Here is a 22,928-nt window from a genome sequence, read left to right on the forward strand (position 1 = left end):
ATCATATAGTTCTCATTTTTTGCACATTTTAGCACACTTCAAATTTTTGGTCCGCAACAAAACTAAGATGTAGTATTAATATCCCGTTAGCAAGAGTTGGCAGCTTTACCTCTGAAAGTTCAGAAGTATTCACTGAAATGACATCTTTAAGCTTCTCTATAGATTTCTTATTTTCCATTATCTGCCAGGTGAAAACAGAACACAAAATATGCATTAGGATTTCAGTAGAAATAGTGATATGTGTGTGTGTGTGTGTGTGTGTGTGTGTGTGTGTGTGTGTACACACATATATATACTAAAAAAGATAAACACAACAAAATATTTGTCAAGCCATCCCATTACATTTCAGGTAAATGCAGGGGATCCAGCTATGGACTAAGCAAAAAATCAAGAACTGAAAGAGATGAGGGAAAATGAAGTCATAAATATTTCATGGCATCCACAACCTTACTGTTTATGAGATAACCAGAAAAAAAGGTCGAAGTATAGAAAATCATAATGCAATAATAAAATGTTTTAAAGCATAGAAAATTAATTAATTACTGTTTCAAATAAACCAGTTCAAATTACTAATTTTTTTCTAGTGATAGAGAAAAAAATTTCCCAAGATAATTTTTAAAATTTTCTTATCTGAAGTAAAAAAATGATAAAATTTAAGGGAGAATAGACTAATCTCACATACAGAAGAATTCCAAAAAATTTATAAATATATTTGCTCCTTAAGGAAGTGGACATAACTCTGCAATCTTTGTTTGCAATGCCTGGGATTGAATCCTGGGCCTCATGCATGCTAGGCAAGTGCTCTACCATGAGCTGCATCCTGAGCTCGTAACTCTTCATACTTTAACTGTGGGCTGTGCATGGTAACGTCCAAAGAATATAATATGAAAAGGATTGGAAAGAATTTTTACAGTGACGAAATCTGATAAATACTACCTCAGCTAGGTGATCAAGCTTACTTGGGGGTAGGATATTTCAGAACACACTCTCTACTATCTTTTGCAACTTTTATGTAATTACAGAAACTTATAGAAATTGGAAATGAAATATGTAAGTAAAATTTTTTTAAGTACAGAAAATTGATTAATTCATTACTCTTTCAAGTAAAAAGTAAACAAATACTGTTCAATTGGACAATAGTTTTTTAGTTGATCTGCATGTTTCCAAGGGCAGAGCAAAGCAATATGAAAATTATCCAAGGTTGAGAATAAAAATATTTCCTAGGCCCATAAAAATAATTTGTTGTATCAGTACTTAAAAGTTCCACAAAATGGGCACAGATGTGGGTTTAAATTCCTTGACTCCTAATCTTACTTTAGTTAACAGCTGGACTAAGTTCAACTTAACCAATTTTACAAAATATTTCAAAAGCCAAATTAAAGCAACACTTAGCAGCAAAACTCTTACCAAGTCGTGATTCTTAGCATTCTGTTCTCTTTCAGATTCTAACATAACATGAAGACTTTTAGCTCTCTCATCCAGAAATTCTTTAGCTTTTTCAAGAAGCTTTATTTTATCCTGGGAAAAAAGGTGTCAAGATTACTCACTCATTACATTTACTTTTGAGTTTAGAATGTAATTCCCCCCAAAGAAGGGATTTTTACCTTATATTTAGTTGCTTCATCAGAAAGAATCATATTTTGTTTCATGGTTTCTTGGATCTGTTTCTCTGATTCCTTTATCTATGTAAATAAAGCATTCAGAATTAAGATCCACAAATTATAGTGCTACTATACAAGTTACTTCCAGACAAGTGACCCTTTCCAGAAGAAAGCAGTACTTAATACATATGACTGCTTAGAATTTGGATGATTTGTAGGAAATAATGAAATAAAAACTTTAAAATATGATTTTTAAATTAAAACAGGTAGAAATGATTCAAGCTAGAACCAAGGGAGAAAGAAACAAAAAAATAATTATACCTTCTGTTCATACTTTGAAAATTTCTGTATCAGTTCTTCATCTTCTTTCATGAAATTGATTATCTTTTGGGCAATTTGCTGTTCAGTGACTAAAAGGGGGAAATACACAAGATTATTACAATCACTAAATGAAATCCAATTACTGAATCTACTAAAAGCAAAGACATGTTGTATGGTACTATGAGGAAATACTTCTTAGCATAACTATTATGCTTTTAAAAAGCGATCTATGATTATTAGCAATTAGAGTGTAAAATTATTAAAATTTAAGAAAAATATAAGAACAATGATATTTTGCTGGGCGCGGTGGTGCACACCTGTAATCCCAGTGGCTCAGGAGGCTGAGCTAGAAGGATCCCAAGTTCAAAGCCAGCCTCAGCAAGAGCGAGACACTAAGCAACTAAGTGAGACTTGGTCTCTAAATATAGGGGGTTTGGGATGTGGCTCAGTAGAGTGCCCCAGAGTTCAATCCCAGGTACCCTTCCCATCCAAAATGATATTTCAATTTAAGCTTATTTCACAGATGGGAAATACAGTAAAGTGTTGTAGCTTGATATTCCTCCCTTCTCAAAACACTTTCTTTTCAGAAAATGGAATCATTTAATTCTTTGCAAAGAAAAACAGAATTGAAAGCATACTGATTCACATTACCATTCTTTAAATTATCTACTCAATTACTTAATGCATGATTAAATCATTAGCATAGAAATACTCTTCAAATGTAATGCATCTGCATTACATCAATATTCAAAGTTAATCTGCCCCAAATTAAAACTTATCATCTCCCTATCCACAATTTGTTCCTCCTCTTTATTTCCTATCTCAGAGTTGGAACCATCATCATCTACTCAGTTATCCATGCTAGCAACCTAGGAATAGTAAAATTTTCAGGAGGTAAAAAAAGTAATAGACATTAAAAGTCACTGTATCTATTTCTAACATACATAAAACACACATCAAACACCAATACAAGTTTAAGAAACCTAAAAATTTACCTTGATATACTCTATCTTTTACCTAGAAGAGAGAAAAAAGATTAAATTTGATGTCAAACATCTGCTCAATAGAAACAGCATTCCTAAAACAACAGTCAGAATCATAACCAAGTGAGAATTTAATAACATTCTGGTTCAGAATAATAAATTTATAGGATTAAAAATAAGTAAAGGTTAACAAGCATTTTAAATTTAATTGGTAGTTATATTTCATAAATAGGCTCTGACATAAAAACACTAAGATATGTACCTTATTTCACAGTAAAGATGTGTGTGTGTATGTGTGTGTGTGTGTGTGTAGTCAAAATCATTTACTTGAGAATTCTAAATAACCAGGATAAAGTCTAGAAACAATGACTATTCAAAAGGAATTTGAGGAAACAATATTAAAGGCATAATCTTTGTACTAAGATATGCCACTTTCACTCACCAGAAAACATCTTAGAACTCCAATTTAAATTTGGCTATTGGCTGAATTTAGAAACTAATAGGCTACATCATCTTATTTCTACAAACCACTAAATATATAGCAAGAAATCTGAAAGGGAAGACTGCTAGAAGAAAATGCACAAGCAACAAGAGAAATGACAATTAACATATTTTGGAAAGGACAAAAACAATCATTTCCTAAAGACAGCAATAAACTGCCTGATAATAAAACCTAAGCAGAAATTTTTTTAAAAACATCACTAAATTTCTTTGTAACTTAGCATATACTTGTCCTTTCAAATGTTATAAATGGTGATGGAATACTCAGATGTGTCCATGGATCATCCATGGGATCTTCGTAATAGGAAATTGCATTCAGAAAACTCCAACACAGAAAGAAATGGCATTTCTTTAATGTCATAGCCTTGCTAACCTTTTACTCAAAATGACAACAGAAGAAAATGGGAAGTAGCATAAAAGCAGTCATCTAAGGAAGAGACTAAAGCTCCAAAGTCAAATGCTGAAACTGAGGAGCAACAGCTAGGAACCAGATCCCACATAACCTAGTGAAAAGAGAAACAGGTATTGTTTCTTTCTTGAAATGAAAGAAACAAGAGAGAAATATAAAGTGTTTTCATGTTTTTCCCTTCTCTTTATCCTTCTATTTCCTTTTTCCTTTTAGCTGAGAAAAAGTTCAATGAGATTGAACTGTGAAAATTTCTCACAGGAATCCAGGCAAACGATTCTTCTATTTAAGAAGGGAATGCTTTTTAAGAGATCTTACACTCAATTGTACAAGGAGAGGAAACTTATCTTAACAATGATATGTCTGATATAATTAAGAAATCAGAAAAAGAACACTCAGATTTGAAAAGATTTGTATCCAATGCTTTTGGCCTCTTTAACTGTTAGGCTTTTCATATGCAAAGTCCATTTACCTAAAATAATTTTCTTCCAATTATGTTAAATAACTATGAAACAGAATGACCTACAGTACAAACATATGTATGTATAAGCTTATATATATATATGCTTATACATATATGTACACACATACACAGAGATAGACTAATTCTGCTCAGAAAAAAAAGACTTAATGAACAAAACATTTAATGGATTTTTGGACAACACATAATCTATACTTCCAAATAAAAAGGTATTTTCTGAACATATGATCAAATCATAAAATCTGGGAAAAATATATATAAAAGACTGGAAAAAATTATCTTATCTCCTTTTTCTCATATTACTGTATTTGTTTGTAGCATTTCCCCCTGTTTATATGTGTTTATATTAACATACAGTTCATCAACATTTAAATCTTAGTTTCTGCTTTTTTTTCCACTTCACATTTAATTGTGAGCATTTTCTGTACCTAAAAGCTTTGAAATAGATAAATCTGCCTACTATTCCATTAAGCGAACATACAATATCCCCTAAATGAATTATGTTGTGCTAAGTCTTCAATCTAAACACTGTTGCACTGAAAAACATTACCAAAATCTTCAAAGCATAGTTATTTCTTTAATATAGATTACTAGACATATATGCTACATAAAAGGATATTTATCTAACCTATCCCATCTTTTATCCCACTTTTAAGACTTCTGATATGTATGAGACTACTGGTCAGGATGGCTGTAAGAATTACCAGTTCTACCAACTGCACCCACACTATATTATTTTATAAGGTTAGTTTGACTTAAACCACTAATTTGTGTTTTAGCAACTGAAAAGGAAAAAAAGTGGGGGGGCAGTGACTATATAAAATAATCCTTGTGCTTATGTGCTAAGGTATAAATAAGTTAATTTACTCACAACAAGAACAGTTCTCCAAAAGAAAATGACAAAGGATACCAATCCAAAGAAAACAGTGAAAACTACAGGCTCCCATGGTAGTCCATAAAAATCAGGCCCAGGTTGATACTCATCAGGCAATGTAGTAAACAGCTGAAACAGACAAATTAGAAGAAATGGGAAACCTTAAATTTATAACAAAACCGTCACAAAGAATCATGGCAATTCTAAATCAACCTCCTCGTCAGAAATCCACCTCCTCAATATTTTCCAATAGTTTCTTCAAGAGAAAGGATACTGACAGTCTCATATTTTTTGTTCACTTGCAGTGTTTTCAAGTATAATGAATCTAAATACTTTTTTTAAAAATTTATTTATGTATCTTTAGTTTCAGGTGGACACATTATTTTGTTTTTATATGGTGCTAAGGATCGAACCCCTAACCCTAACCATCTAACCCTAACTCTAACCCTAACCCTAACCCTGTGCCTCATGCATGCTAGGAAAGCGCTCTACCACTGAACCACAACCCCAGCCTGAATCTAAATACTTTAAATTGAGCATACTTTAAATTTTCCAGTTTGTAACAGGCCCTATATCATCACATTGTCTAACACCTGGCTAGAATCCCTCTGGATCATTCTTTTCTCTTAGATAACCTGGTTTTTATAATTTAAAAAATTCATTTAAGACAAAAACTTAAATATATGAAAGAACTAATTAATTTTATGCCAACAAATAAAAACAATGAAACAATAAAAAGATTTCAAGCCCCTTTGGGTATCATTTGATAAGCTAGAAGAATACCTTACTATTCTGAAAAGTGTTTAAATAAAGAAAAGGAATCAAATATTTATCTCCTGCCTTAACTATACAAACCAAATAACTGTGTAAAGAATAATCAATCATAGCCAGGCGCCGTGGCACACACTTGTAATCCCAGTAGGTAGGGAGGCTGAGGAGGGAGGATAGCAAGTTCAAAGTCAGCCTCAGCAAAAGGGAATTGCTAAGCAACTCAGTGAAACACTGTATATAAATAAAATACAAAATAGGGCTGGGGATATGGCTCACTAGCCAAATGCCCCTGAGTTTAATTCCCAATACCCCCCCCCAAAAAAAGAATAATCAAATTTTTATTTGTGTAGGCATCCCATCCTTTAAATGAAGAAAGAAAAATCCAGCTACTCAGACCATTGCTATTTTGCAGCCTATAATATATTAGCAAATCTCACCAACGTCACTGTTGACTAGTAGTCAACATCAAAGGAGAGGATATGCATATGTCAATGCAATATTTCCTATTAAGTTTTCATAAGAAAAAGAATTGAACCTAAACCTGACTATGAATTTCCAAGAAATATAAAGCAACAGAGAGAAGCTGAGGTTGTTAGCTCAGCACTTGCCTAGAATGCATGGAGCCCGAGGTTCAATCCCAGCACCACCAAAAAAAAAAAAAAAAAAAAGGCAATAGAGAAAACAGGTTAAATTGTTGTACCAGGGGGATGTCATTTATTCACCAAAACTACAATATATCCTAGAAGTCCCACAAACATATTTTTTTCAATTATTGCAAAAAGTTACAACAAAAGGAGAAATCAATTAACTTATATGAGACTTGTTCTCCCACTGAAAGCAACCAGAAAGTTGGAATATATTATATATATATATATATATATTTTTTTTGTACCAGGGATTGAACTCAGGAGCACTTGATCACTGAGCCACATCCCCAGTCTCAGCCCCATTTTGTATTTTATTTAGAGACAGGGTCTCACTGAGTTACTTAGAACCTCACTTTTGCTAAGGCTGGCTTTGAACTCATGATTCTCTCTCAGCTTCCTGAGCCACTAGGATATTAAGGCATGTGCCACCATGCACAGTCAAAATATATTTTTAAAGAGCTATTTTTCAGATAGAAAGCCACAAGGGACATGCAACTGTCACCCCTAAGAGAAGGAGAACAAATAGGTGAGCATTCTACCTTGAGGCACCCTCTAGACCTCAGTTTGGGAAGGGGAACCCAAATGGGGCCTAACAGTCTCACTGAGGAGAAAGAGACCAGAGTTCCAGGAGATTAAGCAGCCAAAAACATGTAGAGAAAACTATCAGAAAGATGGGAGCCACAAAGAAAAAGAGTTCCAGAAATCTGCATGGAGGTGGTCTTCAGTTTGGGGCTACATTCTAAGCAGTACCTGCGAGGGCCAAGAACAACTATAAGCTAACCAAACCCACAGTTGGCACTGAGCTGGGAGAAGTCTGGATTCCAGCTAACCAGAGAGTTGACATACAAAAACAGTATGGTCAACAAGCTCATGAAAAAGTATTTGATCCAGGCATGATAGCACATGTCTGTAATCCCAGCAGCTCAGAAGGTTGAGGTAGGAGGATCCCAAGTTTGAGGCTGGCAACTTATAAAGAGCCTAAGCAAGTTAGTAAGACCCTATCTCAAAAAAAAAAGTTCACTCAATATCATTAATTATCAGGAAATAAACTCACAAAGACATACCCACTATAATGGCCCAAGTGCTAGTGAAGATGAAGTCAAGTGGAAGTCTCCTAAATTGCTGGTGGAAGTATAAAATGATTGTGGTCATTTATTAGCATGGTTTGACAGTATCACATAAGATAAAAACATACGTTAAACATAGGAGGCAATTGCACTCCTAGATATGAGTCCACTTATAGGGGCATATATATGAAATAGTACTGTAGGAAAAATGAATCTATAGTTTAAAAAAAAAAGTTATCAGTGGTTGCCTGGAACAGGTGGTGAAGAAACTCACTGGGAAGGATCCCAAGAAAACCCCTTTTCTGGTGAAAAAAACTGTTCTATATCTTGATTATGGTAGTTTTTACATGGGTATCTACATTTGTTAAAACTCAGAGTGTGATTGCTTTGGCAGCACATATACTAAAATTGGGACAATACAGAAAAAATTAGCATGGTCCCTGAGCAAGGATGACACCCACATTTGTGAAGCATTCCATAGTTTTGTGGAAACAACCCTTCAACAGATGAATGGATAAAGAGACTGTGGTACATATACAAAATGAAATGTTACTTATAGCATTAAAAGAGAAAAAAAATATGGAATCTGCGGGTGAATGGGAATATCAGGCTAAGGGAAGAAAGCCAATCCCAAAAACCAAAAGCTGTATGTTCTCTCTGAAAGTGGATGCTGACCCATAATGGGGGTGAGGTGGGTGGCAAGGGGCATGGAAAGAATGGAGGAACTTTGATTGGGCAAAGGGGAGGTAGGACAGGCGAGAGGGCATAGGGATAGGAAAGATGGTGGAATGAGATGAACCTCATTATCCGAGGTACATGTAGGACTACTACATGTGTTGTGTACAACTAGGAAAAGTTTTGTTCCATTTATGTACAATGAATCGAAATGCATTCTGCTATCATGTATAACCAATTAGAACAAATTAAAAAAAAAAAAAACTCACTGATATTGGCTATCAAGGAATTACTGTTAAGTTGGGTGATGGCCCGTGGGTTCATTATACTATTCTCTAAAGCTTTTCTAATTACATTTATTTTTTAATTAGTACATAGAAATAAACATTATAATTATTGAAGTAGGTAACATGACATTTTGATGCATGTATACACTATGTAACGTTTAAATCAGGTTAAATATATCTACCTCCTCAAACATCATTTATGGTAAAACTTTCACAATCTTTTCTTCTAGTATTCTGAAATGTACAGTATGTTATGGTTACCTATAGTCCCCTACTATTCTCTCTGCTCTTATTTGAAAGTTTCCATGATAAAAATACTAAAAATAATTTTTAAATTAAGATATAACTTCAAATATTTAAAGGATTTCTATGTAGAAAAGAATTCAATTTTATAGAGGAAATCATGTGGAGGAAAATTTGGAGTCAATACAAGGATGAACTAGACAACAGAGGAACATATAGCCTTGTAAGAGAGTGACTCATGCTAGGAAATACTGGTGTACAGGCCTCATAACTACTCATCAGGGCCACAGTAAAGAAAATTACAGCAATGAGTGAGAAACTAGACTAACAGCCTTCCAAGGTTTCTTTTAACACTAAGATTCTACTAAGATTCCATTGATCAATGAATCTGATTGGTGCACATCTCCCAAACACATCAGAGCCTATTACTCTCCAGTCCTATCAGATATCATACTACTTGTTTAAGATTTTACATTGACTTGTTCATAATTTTTGCATATATTTGTTAAGTCCTTTTCTTAAGGCTTTCAAAAATCACAATCATGCCTTACACCTGTTAGACTCTTTTAGTCCTCGCACAATGTCCTGTACATACTGGGCATTCAAAATGCCTTTTTGAAGGCTCCTTTCAAATCAGTCTCGTAACATTGTGCCTCTTCTTTGCCACTCACGTCAATGTCTTACATATCACCGCAAAATCACTGACCATACCTGCACCACATTCGTGTACCCCGACCTAGACCTAGAGGAGGGCTCTGTGCATACCTAAAAATATGAATAAAGAAATCCTTCCCATATCGTGAGGCTGTAAACTTTCCAAGTGATGTTGATTCATTCTGATAATCAAATTATGACTGTGGAAGACTGCTTTAATCACTGGAAATATCATTATTCTAACTGCCTGGCTTGTACATACTCCTTACCCAGGTGGCTGCCACCACCATGAACAAACATGGAGCCAACTGAAAAATGATTCATTTCTCCCCATCACATCTTTTCCACCCTGGTGGTCTTTCCTCCCCAGGTATTCATTGTCTTTATACCACCTCTGACTGCCTACATGAGAATTAGGGGGTGCGTGGGGGTAAAAACCCTACAAAATGCCAGACACCTCACCAGACACTTTACCTTGTCAAATCATTTAATTCTTATGATTGGAGTAAGCATTATCTACATTTTTCAGATGGGGAATCTGATATTCAAAAGTTTAGGTATTTGCCCAAACTTCTAACTGATAACCCTGGTATTTGAAACCAGATCTACCTGGCTTCAAAATCTATACATTTTACAATGAAAACAACAACATCACTTTTCTTACACAAGTCTTGAAATAACACAACCTACAGGAAACAACTTCAGTTGAGAAGGATTACTGTCACAATGGCCCTAGGACCATCTTATCCTCCAAGCTCTAAAAGCTTTCTCATTCCTATAATTAAACTCTAAAAGTCCAATATCAACAAATACCATGAGGGGGAGGTAAGTCCTAAAATGCTTAGATAAGCTTCTAGATGGATTAAATGTCTTGTTTGGATCATGATTTTCTTTAGAAAGGTCAGCCTTAAGTGACTCTTTCTAAGAAACAGATCTAACCTAATTCCTTTCATTCTTAAAACTTTCTAAGGATCCCCACTATTAATGGTCTAATGCTACTTTGGCAAATGACTTCCTTTAAGATTTGCTGGCCTCTCCAACAGACCATCCCCCTCCAACTTCACACTTTATACAACACCAACTATTCACCTTCTCCTGGCCTCCCCAAATATCCTTTTCTTCATGTTTCCATTTCTCTGAACACATTTCTTCTGACTGCCAGGTTCCCCCACCATCCTCCACCCCAGCCTGTCTAATCAACAACAAACCACATGTCACACTCCTGTTTGCCCTTTGCCTGTGCTTCAAACACATCTCAACTACTTTCTGACCTTATTGATCACCCTTTCAACCATAATAAATGCATTTATGGACAATAATGTTCTACCATCAAATAAATACCTCTCTTTCTGCCATTATCTTACTGTGTTTCAAGTGAATGATATTATCTCCCTGCCAGAATGAAAGGTTCTGAGGGGAAGAACCAAGATTTTACAGGTGTACAAATGTCCAGCCTTGGTAGACAGCAAATCTTCCTCATATGCTAAACTAAGTAGCCATTAAGCCACACCCCTATGGCTTTTGTTTTAGGAGCTATCTACTCAAAGGGTCAGGAGTCATTTTCATAAAGACATTTTAAGTTCTTCACTTCATCACCAGAAGCCACTTAAAAACTAATAAACAATCAACATTCTAATTGAAGAAACTATGTCAAACTTACCATCTTAGTGAAATAAAGCAAGAATGAATATAACAAGGAAAGCACATTGTCCAAAAGGGTGGCATCTGCTGGCTCTTCCACCTTTGTCTCCTTTATTTGGTTTTCTATATCAGCATCATCAAAAGGAGTACCTTCTGTTATAAGTAGCTCTAAAATTGAAAGGGGAAATGGCTATTTTATTTTATGCTACAGAATAAAAATTGTCTCTTTTCAGTTTCAATATTCATCGAGTGTTTCACTAAATATATGAGTCACAGTGCCTGGAATATGTGGCTCTCCTAAAGACAATTAACACAGAGAAGAAAACTTCAAAATCCTAATTAGAGCTGTCAGACACTTCAATTATAAAATGAACAAACTCCAGTCTACTCTCCACTACTTCCATGGCCATACAACTGCTATCAGAACAATATTTACTAATGGAAAATTTTTAAAACCAGAGATATATAGACAGGGTCACATTCAACAAACATGGATTTAGTGCTGGTGAAACTCTGTGGTAAAAATTTTAGGAAAGCTGAAAGAGAGGGAGTCTTGGTTTGCAGATTTACAGGTGGAATGAGCCAAGGCTTAACACAGCATCTGGCACCTGGCAGAGATACTCAACAACTATTTATTGAGTGGACAGATGACAGCTATTTAAAAAGAACACAGTAATACCAAGAGAGACTAAAGGGAATTGGGTACAGACCTGCATTGAGGCTCTATGAATGAGGTAGAATTCCAGTTAGACCTGAGAGCTTGTAGGGGTGGAATTTCAATATGAGTTACATGAGCCTGGGGTACGTTTGATTAAACAGCTAGGAGTCCAACATGCAGTTATTAAAAAGTTGGACCAGTTGGGCTGGGGATGTGGCTCAAGCAGTAGTGCGCTCGTCTGGCCGTGTGGCCAGGGTTCGATCTTCAGCACCACATAATAAAAAAAAAGATGTTGTGTCTGCCGATAACTAAAAAATAAATATTAAAACTAACTCTCTCTCTCTCTCCCTATCTCTCTCTCTCTAAAAAAAAAAGGAAGTTGGACCAGTTGCCTCTAAGTTCTTTCTCAACCCTGGGATTCCATTCACTACTATTTTTTAAGCTTTTGCCTAATTTTTAAATTTTTTTTTTTAGTTTTTGATGGACCTTTATTTTATTTATTTGTATGCAGTGCAGAGAATCAAACCCAGTGCCTCACATGTTAGACAAGCACTCTACCACTGAGCTAAAACCCCAGGCCCTCCATTCACTATTGGTCTATGAATTTGACTGCTGGTGAAGTCTGCCCATTGGCTCAGCATCTCAGCACCTGAGACACATTAAATGACATTTGGGAAGATTTTACCTATAAAGGTGATTGACATCATTTTGTGGTGGAACCTAAAAGGCCAGGGAAATAATTCATGCTTAATTTTGTAAGCCAAGTTTTCCCTAATCTTGAAAGTTTTGGAGCATGAAAATAACAAATCTTAATGGTGCGTGATTCATTTTCAGAACCTTACGGAGTTAAACACAGTTCAGAAGTCAGTAGTGTTCATATATGGATGCAATGTCTTCTGGAAAATGGGAGAACTGATATGTTATTCCTTCTCAAATTAACTGAATCCCCCCTGCTATGAGTTCTCCTACACTCTGTGTGTGCAGATGGGGGCGGGGTCAGGATCAGTGCTGCTAAGCCCTGCACTGGTGCAGGATAATGCTATAGCTATGCTTACAGACCAGAACCTTTAAAAACACAAAATACAGTAATTATGGCTTCATAGCACCATACTGGATGGATAAAATAAAACAATTAGTCATCATCTAATTTACTGATAAAATGAGAGTGAGCAACACAAAAGTAGAATGCTGTTGATGCCATTATTGGGGATTTTTTTGAAAAATTGTTTCTCATCTCCCACTGGATACTGTGCACTATGATGAAGTATTCATAAGTGTCAGTCTAAAATGGATTACAGTTCTGTACTGTTTCCTGTAAGTATATAGTATAAAGATCTGGACCATTGACTGCATTTGAAAAAGTTTAATTACCATGTCCAGGAAGCAAGTCAAAACAGGACTTGAGCTATATTACATTCCATTTAGAATAAAAGGGAAAAAACACAGAATTTATGAGACTATGAACAGTGATTCTCAAGCTAACTTGTACCAGGCCAGACTTTCCTGGAAGGCCTGCTAAACACAGATTGTGGGTCCCACCCCCAGAGTTTCTGGTGCTGTTGGTCTGGTGGAAAATTACAGTTTTAGAGCATAAGGCCTTTGAAGAATAATATTTTAGTTGTAAATGGTTTACACAAGCTAGTCATAGCAAAACATTTGCTTTTAGGTGAGTTATAGTCTCTGGCCTATTTTTGATTTCTAGTCATCTTTATTCTTGATTTTCTCTCACTTAAGAGATTTTTTTTTGAACTCACATGTACCTATATCACTCTCTGCTCTATTTTGTACCTTTGGCAACAAACATCCTTAAAAGCCTTCATTATGATAATGCCTCTACTTTGTAGAGAAAAATTGGCAAGCTTTACCTGGGTCTACTTTCTCAGTATTTGGGATCTGAGACACTTCTAAGACACCCATGTCCTCAGTCACAGGTTGACTCAAGAGGCTGGGCTCTTCAGGATGGTTCATATTTAAATGATGACTCAGGAGGCGAGGCTCTTCATGAAGATTTCTATTAAGATGATTTGTGTTCTCTTTAGGAAAATCATCTTCATGGGGTGGCTGCATCTCTACAGGGGAGAAGAGTGCATTGAGCCAGCTGGATTACAGTATCTACCCCCACTTAAGCCCAATGATCAGCACTCCCCCTCAGCACACAGCTCCAGATACCTCAACACTGCCCTCCATGTCCTGTCATGCGCCCATGAGAACAACTGGGCAAGGATACGGGAGGGTTAATTTTTTTCATCCTATTTAAAGGATGACTGAACTATACAGTCAAATATATAAAGAAGCCTTTAATCCAAAGTATTTCATAAACAAATACATTTATGATAGAGGCTTCAATAACTTACCTTCCCTTGGCAAATAAACATACACCCACATGAATAAATGTGCAGAAGAGAATTCTGGTCCAGAACAAAAATGTGAAATGTCTATTCTGCTCAGAAATAACAGGAACTCTTTCATCTACAAGTGTGCTGGTCTCACCGAGCCAGTATAGAGAAGGGAATTCCGTAAGTCTAGCTTGCTAATGTGCCTTTCAAATATGTTCAAAGTAACCTAGGAGCCAAATGGTGAACCTATCTCCTTCCTGAGCTCAGGACATAGACCAATAGGATCCAGAGCAAAGATTATCTCTTTACAGCTTCATATTCTACCCTGAACATTCACTTGTACTTTGCATTCTTATCCAAAATATATCTGCTTTGATTAAATGTACAACTGTTTTCTTCCCCAAATTATCAGGTAAAATTAGCATTCTTGGGAAGTAAATTTTTCCAATGGCTTTATGTCCTTCTGGAATTCTTATCATATACTCTCAGTTGAAATATTTCAGTTTGAAAAACAATGGATAGAGATAATCAAATATGAAACAAGGAAACAGAAAGCTTTTATCAGGATATTGGCTCATTGTCAGTTTGACGAATATTTAATTGAAAGGCTTCTATGTGTCAAGCACTACATTATAAGGCTTGTCATCCTGGTTCCATCCTTGATTAATATGAATGCAAGGACCTTAGAACCCAGAGGAGTAAAACCAGAATAAGTGACCTCTCCCCCAAGAGACTGGAAATAGCATGGTATCCACAAAAGATAAATGCTGGGGAGGGGAATTCAGGCAAGCTATTCATTAAAAGTTATTCTAGGGCTAGGCTTGAGTGACAGAGCACTTGCCTAGTGCAGGTGAGGCACTGGGTTCGATCTTCAGCACCACATAAAAAGAGATTAAATTCTTAAAAAAAAAAAAAAGTTATGCTAGTCACTCCACACCCACATGATCTAGTACAGATATTTTATGATTAAGAAATTATGTTTAATAAAGCCCTTTTATAATTTTAACATAAATTCTGTACTGTTAACAGGTCTACTTTTGTGCATTAGTTTCTCATTTATATCTTTCTCTTTAGCTTTTTATAAAATTTCTCTTTGAACATGCTAACAAATCCCAACTGTTCTAAAGGAAAAAAAGAATAAGGAATGTCCTTTCATGCTCTAGCCCAAAAAATGAATAAAGGAACATATGGGGCTCCCGAGTCAGCCTTCTTTCTCCTTTAGGCACATGGAAACTGAACAGAACTTTACAATAATACACAAAAACACCTAGATGGAACAACTCCTTTTCTCCAGCTCAAGCCGCAGGCAGGTATTTACCTTCAGCTTTAGCCCAGATTTCCTCTAGAGGAGGCGCTGTTATCAATGGAGCAGTCTCTTCCACTGCGGAGTGCTTGTACCTCACAAAATAGATCAAGTATTGGATATCATCAAGCACTGCAGCCTCTTCAAATATGTTACTTTCCTTTATTCCTATGTCTCTAATATCATTCACATGATTATCAAGCATTTGCTCTGCTACGCTCAAAATGTGTGACTCAGAGGCACGGAAGACCTTATCTAGAACTTTTTCCACGTTATAGGGCAGGCTCTCCTGCTGTGCCAACTTCAGCTTTAATGACATTTCCTGCAACATGGCTTCCAGTTCTTGGACATCAAAGTACTTCAGGAAGCGTTGCAAGGACTTTTTTTCTGTAAAGAAGCTGCAGATTATGGGCAAGTCTTCCTCCTGATCGCTAAGCTCTGGCTTTAGGGCTATATGTGGACTCTGTGGGAGTATATCATCTTCAAGATCTGCAGAAGCAGGACCCTGGCTTTCTGCGTCCGTGATATGCCCTATGTCCTCAAGGTCCTCTTTTGAGATTTCTTTTCCAGTAGCCTTTTCTGTAGACCCTGAAGTGTTCAGATGTTCCTTAGGGTTGTCTTTTTCAAGATCGTCAGAATTTTTATCCTGAAATACTTCACTTATCCCTGAAGTCTGAGTGTTTTCCTCATCACTTCCGTCAAAGAGTCCCTGGGCTTCCTCATCTGCCAGAGGACTTTCCTCCTTTCCCATTTCCATATCACCTCGTTCCTTGTCCATCATGTCTAGCCTTTTGGCTGTGGTTTCACTTTTCTTAAAAATCTCCCAAATTATACTCATTTCTTGTTTGTTTTCTTTGGTTTCTAGATCAGGATTGATAGTCTCTAAAATTGCTTTCTCAAGAACATGCTGGTTAACATTCTGAATCCCAGAATGTTTTTCTTTTGACTGTTTTGCACTTACAGCATTTTCATCCTCCAGTAGCTCTTCAGGGGAATAATGATCCTCCTCTACTGCTGCTGGCCTTTCGGTATGGAGACCCGGTACTTCTACCTCATCAGTTTGCTCTGTTTCTTTAATTTCCTGTGTCCCCTGTGTTGCCTTATGCTGAGTCAATTCTTCAGCCGAGGACTGCTCTTTACCCTCGTCCTTGGAAAGCCCTATCTTCTCATTTACATGACTAACTGTAACAATCTCATCTCTTTCTTGTTGCCAAGAAAGATTTTTTCTGGGACTGGGCACCTCTTCTTCCGGTTCTCTTAACAAACCAATTCCATCTGGAGAGGAGAATCCAGATTGATTTTCAGTTTTCAGATCTAGTCCCTCTTTAATTACCTGAAGTTGATGCTCCACTGAGTCTATGTGCAGGGTTGGTGTACTTACTGAACCTGGCTCCTCCATTCCATCTTTGGATGCATAATTTTGATTATCTCCCAGGAATATTGCAATACCCAAGGATTCTGGTGGTTTACTCTGTTCTTGGGTCATCAGACTCCCTACAGCTTTATGTAGAGATTTATTCTCTAAGCTATCTTCCAAAATCTTCTCTCCAGGTGAAGAGAGTTCTTCATTCACTTCTTTTGAGTCTTTTGAGATATGGATAACTGCTTCTTTTAGGTCATTCTCTTTGTTTTCAAAGGCTGATTTTAATGTGTCCTTGCCCTTTTCAACAGCTGGCAATGAGCTGAGCTTATTGCTTTGGGGAGAAGTATATGCAATCATCCCTTCTGTCTTCTCATCCTCTAATTCTGAAACATCTTGCATCAGGTGCTTCTTAGGCTCCTGAACAGCTGTCTCTTTTCCTTTAATATGAAGTTCGATGTCCATTTTTGGCTCTTCATCATTATCTGTCTTAGAGGTTTCCACAAAAAGACCATATTCTGCACTTTCAGGATAAATATAATCTGTTGCTGCTTGTGGTTTCTTCTGTTTTCTATCTGGAACTAAAGCTTCCTCATCTTCTTTTTCTTCTTCTGAATAAGAATTCCCCAAATCCATCATATCTGTTTTCTCGTCACCACCTGTGCCAATAAATAAAGTATCCTCCAAGATTGTCAGTATATTTTTATCATTATCCTTGATGCCTGGGGGCAGAGTTACCTCAACCGTATCTTCTTCATTTGAATTCTGCTCTTCACCTATTGAATATTTCTCCACTCCAAACTCCACTGGGAATTTCATGCCTTCTTCACTTATAAAGGTTAGTAATGGGAGCTCCCCAAAGCTTTCCTCATTCTCCTCTTCTTCCTTATCAAATGCATAATAATCAGCATCCAATTCCTCATCATCAAAATCATCTTCTAATGAAGTCACCAGTCTGGTCGTCTCATCATCAGACACAAGTGCATCAGCAGTAGAGCCAAATTTGGTTTTCAAGTCTAATGTCATTTCTTTTTTCAAAAGTGTATAAGCATCAGTCTTCTGTTCATTTGAGACCTGAGAACTGTTGCTGGTTTTGTTGTTTTCACTTTCTGGCACTTTCAATTCATCTTGTAGCATTTCTTCAAAGCGTTCAAATGAAGTTTGTTCACGCTGAGCATTATCTGTTTGACTATCTGCATGAGGATGGTTCTTCTGAGCCAAAAATTGTTCCTCAAGATCCATAGTGTTTTCTGAGAATGCACTTTCAATTTGCTGTGAGTTTGCTACTACTGGTTTAGGTTCAGGTTCAACGTCCTGGAAATTGTTCAGGAAATTGTTCCACTTTTTCTATAGCTTTCTCAGAATCTTCATTTGCAGAATCATACAATTCCAAAAATCCTAGAAGTTCTTCTACATTATAATTATCAAAATCATCTCTTCCACCATCAAAACAGACAAAATCTGTCTCCTGTAAGGAAAAGGAAAACATTAGTGTGTCAATAACAAAGTGTCACAAAAGCAAACTCATCCACGCTCCCAAATTCAGGATTGGTTCTAAAGAATCTTTGGGGTCAACCAGATTACCCTCCTCCAACCCCCATTGGCTAACTCCTTCTATGGCTGAGTAAATCTGTCTTTTTCTAGACTACAGTGTTAGAAAGTCTATTCTTTCTTTCTTTCTTTCTTTCTTTCTTTCTTTCTTTCTTTCTTTCTTTCTTTTTTAAACATGTGTCATGTTCTTTAAAAAGCATAATGAGTAAAAATGGTGACAATTTGGTCTCCAACAGCCTGACTCTTGGGTCTCTCTCAATTTGCTCTGAGCATAAGTAGGAAAAGGCAAGGTATCACTTATAGGATCCTCCAGCTCTTAATATCTACACCTATGTTTCAGAAATTTAATTCTTAATCATTTGCTCAGGAGAAGCTGGAAGATCCTGCAGCATTGAGAAAGATGAATCAGTTTTAAAGTATCTTACTGAGATACAAGTACATTTGATGGAATAAAGAATGACATTAAGGAGGCTCCTCACATTATTACCACAAGAACAAACTGAAAATAAGATTCAACAAGTTATACACCTTCCTCTTCATCAGGGTTACACAGTCACTAAGATCTCTCTCAGGACTATCTATGTATTTATCTAGTCTTCCTTCTTGCCACTAGTAAGCAAATTGACATATAAAAGAAGCCATAGTGTGAATGGAAATTTTTAAAAAAATTTCCATCTCCTAATTAAATCTTCATAATATTCTGCGGGGGTTCTGGGGGTGGGGAAGGCAGTTCAATGTAGTAGGGATGAGTGATTTCCTCTCCCCATCACATGCATTTCTAAGCCATGAGGGATGCATGTAATGGGAAACATAATGAGAAGGCAGAGTTCAAAACAAATGAGTTCTCTGTAATCAGTGAACGGCTGTCACAGCTTAAATCCCAAGAACTAACTCTCTTTACCAACAATGAAGTCCAACAAGCAACAGAAGTGATTTTATGGCCCCTGAGATTATGAAGAAATTTTAGGAACAGCAACAACAAACAGGATGACTTTATCCATTCACCCCATCTAATCTAAGAACTATCCTAGCCTAGCAGCTTGCATATTCTACAGCCACTACAAAGAGCTGCCCAAAGATGTTTTAATGTTGGTGGGCATCAATTACTACATAATTTAAAACTCTAAAAAATAATCAGCTGAAGTGAGAATTCTAGAACACGAAATCCTTTCAGTCACAAAATCAATTTAAGTCAGAGCACAATACAGGAATGCTGTATAAAGGAAGCAGTTGGGGCCTTAAAAGATCTGAGACTGAACATCACCTGAAACGGTCAGGTCCCCTTTTCCAAATCTATAACATGACTATGATCCCATATATGACTAAGAATAAGAAAACCTTTGTAAGTACATATTTCTAGCCTAGTATAAAAGTTAGAGTTTATTAATTTAACCTAAATATACTTAAAATGTCTAATAACTATCCAATGAGTAGTTTTCAAGTTGGAATACCTCCTTTTGCCTGTAAAATGAAATTATTTACCTCTTAAATTTAATAGCCAAGTACAAATATATTAAATTATTTATTTTTCACATATAAAACAGAAGAGAAAAGCCCTATAGTTGAGTAAACAGCCTTCTACAAGAATATCTGTTTTAATATATTAGAAAACTCTCAGATTATAATATGATCACCCTTGAATGCCTTTCAAAGTTTGTCTGATTTCAAATGAAAATCTGATACACAAATGTTATAAACACATTATAAAACTTTCAGAAGCAGTTAACTGAATATAACGGATGGATTTATAAGCCAGTTTACAATTGAGAACAAAAAAGAAATCTATAACTTACATCTGTTGAAATTTGTAGCTCTTCTTTAGTATATTCACGAACTACCTTGATGAAATCTTTTGGAAAATGTCCAAAAATATGGTCAACCTATAGTGCAAAAGAGACAAATATCAATAGAAGTGGCAGAAAATATACACATAATAGATAGGTATATGGGATAACCAAGAAAGAAAGTTGCTATAACAATTACACTGAGATTATTATTCCAAATAAAAATTAAGTACAGAACTGTTAAAACAACATTTCCAACCACTGAAGTTTTCTTTTTTACATTTAGCTTAATTCTCAACACAGAGCATATAAAGTTAAGACTTCTGAAGTAAATAAAAGATCTGCATAGGAGATTATTGTATATTATATGGTTAAAACTATATAAATCAAAGCTGGTTATAAATGCAATTCCAAATAACCTCTAGCAAGAATTTACCTGTACATTTTGTAGCATTGCTCATAAACCAATATTTATGTCTTTCTTACCCAATACACAACAGTCATGAAAATTAATAAGTAAAAATAATACAAAATCTCTAAAATGTATTACCACTATAGCAAATGTATTGATAGTATATGCTTTCCTAACTTTTTCCAAATCTACTTTTACAAGTACTTGGGAGAAAATAAAATTACAATATAATGGATACTAAACCACATATCAAGTTTCAGTTTCACCCAAAATAAATCCTCTGCAGAAAAGAACCCCATTTATTTTCAGCACCAACAGCTAAATTATATGAAGTTACATAAAGCGTACAAAAGGTATATAAAGTTCCCCTTGAGAAAGACACTCTTATTACTAACTACTGACTAAAAGGAACAGAAGATTCTTGCCAATAATTAAAGGAAACTGATAGGCAAATCAAATGCCCAAAAAAGAAAATTAAAAAAGGCATCTTATCACTAACTCTAAAGTATCCCCATTCATGAATGTTCTTGTTATAAATAGAAACCATCTGAGATCCAGTATTAGTGGTAGAATACTGCCATGAAGATTAGATAAGACGGAGCAATTAAAAGCTTCATCACTGGCAGATAAAGTCTGAGACTCTAGAAAACCAACAACATTGCAGAATGAAAACTAAAAACTCAAAAGAAGAATCATTTTGAAAACTAAAGAGTTTTTAATTTCCTAAGTATAACATTCATGACACGAGAGGCGAGTCTGAGGGGAAACACACTTTTCCCTTCTGATGAAAATTCTATTAAGGTTAACTTTGGAAAAGGAAAAAAAAAACAGAGATGTATGGAGAAAGGAAACACATTTATCTCTTCTTAATCTGTGTCAACTGAGACCATAGATTATATAAAGCTCCATAATCACACACTGGGTGGTATCCTATTTCTTGTGATATGAAAAAAAAAATGATGCAGAATTATGGAGGCTCATGACTGGAAATAATTTTTATACCTAATTTTGCTTCCATACATCATCCCTGCCAAGGTGCTGCTGATTTGATTTGTGGGTGGGGAGCAAAGAACTGCCACAAGAGAACAAATTCTGCATAAGCTACTATCAGAACAAATGTACTTAAGTGCCACTGCCCTGAAAGGAAATATTCAAAAGGAAGATGGATTAGACAGGGGTCCTTTCCTAATTGAGTTTTTCACTTTATAGGGAGCTAAGATAAAACACAACCTGACTGAAGGCAAAGAAGACAAATGAATGCCACAGGAGCAATGCAAACAAAGTGCCACCCAAACACTCATCAGTCGGCAAAGATCCTTTCTGGTCAGGTGCTGAAAGCAGGGCTCCTCAGGAAGACAGGATGAGTGCTGCCACCCAGAATGGCAAGAGTCCTAGAGATGAACATAGTTAACAGGCTACAATGTGACAGGAGAAAATGTAAATCAAGCCCATTTATCCAAAAGCTCAAAGAAGGGGAGAAAGATGACTACTGTATGAAAAATGCCACTTAGGTACATGGAAAAACAGTTCCAAGTTTAAAGATTACGAATCCTATTTGGTATACTTGAAAGAAACAATAGATGGTTCTTTATATGGAGTACTGCAACTGGGACTCTGTCTAAATATAAAGTTTGTACGTAAAGGCACCACACACTGGGTGGTATCCTATTTCTTGTGATATGAAAAAAAAATGATGCAGAATTATGGAGGCTCATGACTGGAAATAATTTTTATACCTAATTTTGCTAATTTATACCTAATTTTGAATCAGAAATGGCAACAAAATGAAACTAGTTTTCCCATAGGGATTACTCTTATTTTCTGCTGTGTGGTATTTTATTTAGGGTGAGAACTTTCAGGGATGCAACCCGGAATGTCTCTAAAATGGAACATTCCTACAGTCATCAAAGACCCTTGCTACCATTTTAAGTAAACAATCCACATATCACATTTTTTTAAATGAAAAGGACAATACTCATAAATCTCTCAATGAGGTCACTCCTAGTGAATCTCCCCATTTAAAATATCAAAGCATGATATAAACAATGTCATGTCTTTCATCAGAAGATCCATACAACTGGCTAAGTAGAACCCCTGGGGGAACCTTCAGGCATAGATTATAGGAAAAGCAGGAAATGGATGACCCAGAAGTTGCAAAAAAGAAAAAAAAAAGCACATAATGAACATAATATTCTGCTTTTTTAGAGTAAAATCAGCACAAATGATTAGGTAAAATACACAAAAAATCAACTTTAAATATGCATGCCTGAGTTACTATATCAGACTTAATTTACAGGATTAACTCTAATGTCCATGAATCCTTCCCTTTTGAAGCAGCAAAGCTAAGAATTGTCAGGTTTTCACCATGACAA

General features: G+C 35.8%; 1 non-coding gene and 1 pseudogene across 1 annotated transcript; one reads left to right on the top strand and one right to left on the bottom strand.

Annotated features, from left to right (window-relative positions):
• LOC143640221 (transport and Golgi organization protein 1 homolog) overlaps positions 1 to 22,928 on the bottom strand; it is a 39,652-nt pseudogene that overhangs the window by 13,397 nt on the left and 3,327 nt on the right.
• LOC143640224 (U6 spliceosomal RNA) lies at positions 8,031 to 8,137 on the top strand. The gene has a single exon (XR_013154898.1). It is a non-coding gene; the product is annotated as a U6 spliceosomal RNA (small nuclear RNA).

The sequence above is a fragment of the Callospermophilus lateralis genome, unplaced genomic scaffold (genome assembly GCF_048772815.1).
Source record: "Callospermophilus lateralis isolate mCalLat2 unplaced genomic scaffold, mCalLat2.hap1 Scaffold_138, whole genome shotgun sequence".
In the NCBI taxonomy this organism is placed as follows: Eukaryota; Metazoa; Chordata; class Mammalia; order Rodentia; family Sciuridae; genus Callospermophilus; species Callospermophilus lateralis.